We start from the raw sequence: 6,000 nt of genomic DNA on the forward strand, positions 1-6,000 counted from the left end.
CAGTAGTTGTGGCTCATGGGCTCTAGAGCGCAGGCTCAGTAAGATTGTGGTACAGCAGGCTGAGTTTGCTCCACAGCATGTGAGATCTTCCCAGACCAGGGCTTGAACCCAGTGTCCCTTGCATTGGCAGGTGGATTCTTAAACCACTCTGTGCCACCAGGGAAGTCCTGTATATCTTCTTTAGAGAAATATCTATTCAGATCTTTGCCCATTTTAATTGGATTATTTGTCCTTTTTGTTGAATTGAGAAAGTTCTTCATATGTTCTCTGATTTGATGTATGATTTGCAGTTTTTCTCCCAGTCTGTGGGTTGTCTTTTCACTTTCTTGATGATATCCTCTGAAGCACGGAAGTTTCTGATTTTGATGGTTCCCAGTTTATTTAAATTTTCTTTTGCTGCTTGTGCTTTTGGTGTTGTATCTAAGAAGCCATCGCCTAATCCAAGATCATGAAGATTTACATCTATGCTTTCTTCTAATGGTTTTATCGATTTAGTCCCTACATTTAGGTCTTCCATCATTTTGAGTTAACATTTGTATTATGTGTGAAGTAGGGGTTCAACTTCATTCTTTGCAAGTGAATATCCAGTTCTTCAGCCATTTGCTGAAAAGGCTGTTCTTTTCCCATTGAATTGTCTTGACACCTTCAGTTGAAAATCATTTAGCTGTAAATGTGAGCGTTTATTTCTGGACTCTGATTCTATTTCATTGATCTGTTTGTCTATCCTTATGCTCATATCACAGTGTCTTCATTACGGTAGCTTTGTAGTAAGTTTTTGAAATCAGGAAGTGTGAGTCCTCCAACTTTGTTCTTTCTTTTCAAGATTGTTTGGCTATTCAGGGTCCCTTGAATTTCCATATGAATATTAGGATTAGCTTGTCAATTTGTGCAAAGAAGATAGCTGGGGATTTTGATGGAGATTGAATTGAATCTATAGATGAATTGGGGGGCACTGCGTCTTAATTTAAGTTTCCAATTCATGAACATGTGCTGTCTTTACATTTATTTAGGTCTTTAATTTCCTTCTACAATGTTTTGTAGTTTTCCGTGAGCCGTCTTACACTTGTTTTGTTAAGTTTATTCCTAAGTATTTTGTTCTCTTTAATGCTATTATCAATTGAGTTCTTTTCTTAATTTTCTTTTTGAATTGCTCATTTCTATTATAAAGAGATAAAAATTGATGCTTTTGTATATTTCCTGACTAGAACAGTATAATGTTGAATAGAAGTGGCAAGAGCAGACATACTTGTCTTTGTACATAATATTGGAAGGAAAGCATTTTTTCTTAGATGCCCTTTAGCAGGTTGAGGTAGTTCCCTTCTATTCCTAGCCTCCTTTAGTGTTTTTTATCATGCAAGGTGTTGAATTTTGTCAAATGCTTTTTCTGTGTCTATTGAGACAATTATATTTTTTCCCCTTTATTCTTTAATGTGCCTATGTGGCAATAATGGATTTTTTGGGTGTTAAACCAACTTGGCACTACTGGGATAAATCCCACTTGGTCATGGTATATAATCCAGTTTATGTATTGCTACTAGTACTCACTTATGATCTCCCACACTCAAAGGGGACACACACACACACAAACATCACATACAACTCTGGCTGCCCTGGCACCATGTTAGGTGTCACAGTGACAGACCGTGGCCCTCATCTGATGACCTCTCCTCAGGACATTCCTTCCCTCTGTCTCTCATGTATTTGGCTTTATTTTGATTCTACAGTTTCTCCATTTTATCACAAACTCTTATTTTTCAGTGATGTCGATGACAGTAATCTACTGGCTTGAGTAGGAAAAAACACTCCAGTTTCTCCTTTATTTCTCAAACAGAACACCTCTGACACTTCTGGTCACCAAATGAGTGGGGCTGTTCTTCTACATCAAGCGATTCTCTGCAACATCAGCTGGGTGTCCTACAATTCACCTCAATTCTGACACTATCTACCTGGAGTTAGCATCAGATCACATGTTAAAGGGAACAGCCCCATGAGACTGCGTCCGCTTCACATGTCAATTGCAAGTCCCAGGTTGTTATCTGTATTTCTGACTAGCCAGCTATAAGTTAGGGTTCCCATGACCCCTTCCTTGGATTCGATAATTAGCTAGAATGGCTTACAGGATACAGGGAAACACGTTTACCAGTTTATTCGATACACAGATGAACAGCCTGAAGAAGGACATAGGGGTGAGGTTTGGAAGGGTCCCTAAGTGCAGGAAGCTTCTGCCTCCGTAGAGTCGGGGGTGTGGTGTGTGCAAGCCCCTACATTGCAGTGGAAAGAGAATGCTTTTACAGAGAGGAAAAGGAAGCTGGGAGGGCTCTAGTAAGCAGAGTCCATGGCTTTTTCATTGGCTGAGTCCTTGCCAGGAAAGGAGTCTTTCTTCTTCCTGTTGGTCTCTGCTATTGTTAATAGTGCATGAGAAACAACCCCTTCTGGCCTCCCGACTCTACCTGAGGTTTCTGTTTATTAATTTTTTACACTGTAAATATCACCTCATACAAGCCCAAATCCTACAATAAACCCCCTCCTACCTCCTACTTACTGAGACACTCCGTGGTTCCCCACAAGTGTACGGTCTCCTTGGTTGCAACAAGTGCCAATAAACTCAATCATTTAACTACAGTGATGTTTCCTGGGGTGTCTTTGGCTGGTGGTATCAACATGGGTAAAGCAACTTGCCTAAGGATCACTGAACTCAGGAGTGGCATAAGCCAGAGCTGGAACTGGCTTTAAAATCAAAGGCCAGGCTTCTAACAGTCACACCACCCGGTGTCTTTGGGCACTTACTTTGGAGCTGGCCTATTGTACTGTGAAGGATTAACCTGACTTAAGAGGGGTCTGGCCCCTGGAATGCCTGCCTGATGGAGAGTCTTTGTTTGCCTGGGGGCTTTGCCGCTGACAGTCTGACAGTGTGATCTGTGATGAGGCCTCTGAAAGAGACTGTTATCAAGTTCCACCTCCAGAGGAACTGGGACTAAAGCTATTAGCCTGACCTCCCAGAGGGCTTGGAGACTAAAGGTCAGCCACGTGGGCAGTAGTGATGGAGCCCCGGTAAACACTCTGGACATCAAGGCTCAAGGCCCCCAGTTAGTAATACTCTGGGCGTACTGTCACTCACTGTGGCTGGGAAGAGGTGACTCCACGGAGAAGGACAGCTGGAAGTTCCCATTTAGCCTCTCCCAGATTCTGCCCTGTTGTCTCCTTCTTTGGCTTGTTTCAATTTGTATCCCTTTCACTGTAAAAAAAACCAAACTAAACACACTGTAATCCTAGGTGTAGAGCTTTCCTGAGTTCTGTGAGTCATCCTAGCAAATGATCAAACTGAGGGTGGTCCTGGGACCCCCGAATTTGTAGCCAGCTGGTCTAAAAGTTGAGGGTGGTCCTGGGGAACCCCTGAACTTGCAGCTGGTGTCTGAAGTGAGGACAGTCTTGTAGGGGCTGTCCCTGAGACTGCACAGTTGGGTAAGCCCCTCTAAAAGTGGGTCAGAATTCCTGGCAGTCTGGAGGACTGTGCCCTCAACCTTGCAGCCTGGCTGACTCAGTGCCTAGGCTCTGGAGACTGAGAAGGGGGCATAAGCGAAAAAAAGACTTGTCCCATTTGGGGAACTTCAGTAAAGCCGGAGAGACCCAGAGCCAAGGAGTGCTTACGCAGCCATGGCTGAAGCTCAAGTCCTTACCTGGTACGTGAGTGTGCATGTGAGTATATTTGTCCTGTTTCACCCCCCAACCACCAGCTACCTAGCTGGTACCCCAGGCCTCTTGACTACCAGGACATCCCATCAGCCCACCTTATCTGGGTGAGGACTGTGACTTGGGACAGCTGTCAGGTCCCACCCACGGCTCCATGTAGATTGTGCAAGTCCTCTTCCTGCAGCCTGTGGGCTGTCCTGGGCCAAGCCCAGAGATGGCCTGGGGGTGGGCACGGACCAGAAGGCCCTGCAGGGGGTCTCATCCCTAGTGCTGCACTTGGGCGTGGCACTCTGCTTTCTGGCCAGCACATGGTGGTGGCGGTGGGAATGGTGAGGCCAGAGGGTGAATTGAGAAAACATTTCTGTTTCCTGATCAAGTTGGATTTATTTCAACAACGCAAGAAGGGTTTTAGAAAACTTATAAATTTTATGTAATAACATATAGATCAAATGAGAATAGTAATATAAAAGTGTAGCTTGAGGGACTTCCCTGGTGGCACAGTGGTTAAGAATCCACCTGCCAATGCAGGGGACACGGGTTCGAGCCCTGGTCCAGGAAGATCCTACATGCTGCAGAGCAACTAAGCCCATGCACCACAACTACTGAGCCTGAGCCCTAGAGCCTGCGAGCCACAACTACTGAGCCCACGTGCCACAAGTACTGAGCCCACAGGCCTAGAGCCCTTGCTCCACAAGAGAAGCCACCACAATAAGAAGCCTGCGCACTGCAATGAAGAGTGGCCCCCACTCACCTCAACTAGAGAAAGCCCGCATGCAGCAACAAAGACCCAACACAGTCAAATAAATTAATTTAAAAAAAAGATTGTTTGATAAAATTCAACACAAACTCAGGACTTATGAAAAGCCCTTAATAAATTAGGAATAGAAGGGCATTTATGGGCTTCCCTGGTGGCGCAGTGGTTGAGAGTCCGCCTGCCGATGCAGGGGACGCAGGTTTGTGCCCCATTCCGGGAGGATCCCACGTGCCGTGGAGCGGCTGGGCCCGTGGGCCATGGCTGCTGGGCCTGCGCATCCGGAGCCTGTGCTCCGCGGCGGGAGAGGCCAGGGCAGGGAGAGGCCCGCATACCGGGGAAAAAAAAAAAAAAAGAAGGGCATTTACTTAACTGGTACAGGGTATCTGTAATGATTAATTTTATGTCAACTTGGCTGGGCCACAGTGCCCAGATATTTGGTCAAACAGCATCCTGGATGTTTCCATGAAGGTGTTTTGCAAATGAGATTAACAACATTTAAATCAGCTGGACTTTGAGTAAAGCAGATTACCTTACATAATGTGGATGGGCCTCATTCAATCTGCTGAAGGTGTTAATAGAACAAAGACTGACCTCCCCAGAGCAAGAGGGAATTCTGCCAGCAGATGGCCTTTGGCCTCAGGCGGCAGCTCTTTTCTGAGTCTCTGGCCTCCTAGCCTTCCCGGCAGATTTTGGACTCCCCAAATCGCTCTCTCTTTTCCGTTTCTCGGAAGAACCCTGACTAATAGAGTGTCCATTAGAAGAAGAAAAAAAATTCCTTTCATCCTGAATGGTGAAATCTTAGATTCATGTCCTTAAAGTTCAGGTACAAGATCAGGATGTCTGCTGTCTCCACCTCTTGACAACAATTGCCTGCAGCTCATTTGGTTTCTGTGGGCGGAGCCCAGGCGTGATGTAGCCGTTCCTCTGACGTCATGGCATTGGCTGGGGCTGTGATCAGCTCAAGGCTCCCCTGGGGAAGGATCACCTCCAAACTGACACATGCAGCTGCTGGCAGAACTCAGGTCCCCATGGGCTGTTGGCCTGAGGCTGCCCCCAGTTCCCTGTCAGCGGGCCTGTCCACAGGGCAGGTCACAGCATGGCAGCCACCTTCATCAAAGTGAGCAAAGCGATAAGAAGCAGAGAGGGGGCCTGAGGGGCATAATATAGGAAGGAAATGACCAAATTGGTGTGACAGATTGGATTCAGGGGGCATAAGGGAAGGTGAAGATCCATAGAAGACATCTGAAGGTTGCAGCCTGAAAGAAAGGTTGTGGTGAGAACGATGAGGTACTTTAGATAAAGACTTCCGGCCTTCGTGGCGGGCTTAGCTTGAGAAGTTGTCCTGCGGTGGGTGAGCTGCCTCTGAGAAGTCACATCATGTGGTTCAGAATGAATGTGCCGTGGAGGTGAGCTCAGAACTGCAGCCTGGCATTTCTGAGAACTTCCATGGGGAATGCTCTGGAAGACTGGAGAAGCAAAGGCTGACCTCGCAGCGCCACAGAGGTTGGGCCCAGCTATGATTTTAAGAGACACAAGAGGAGAAAGGAGGAGGATGA

The sequence above is a fragment of the Phocoena sinus genome, chromosome 2 (assembly GCF_008692025.1).
Source record: "Phocoena sinus isolate mPhoSin1 chromosome 2, mPhoSin1.pri, whole genome shotgun sequence".
NCBI lineage: Eukaryota > Metazoa > Chordata > Mammalia > Artiodactyla > Phocoenidae > Phocoena > Phocoena sinus.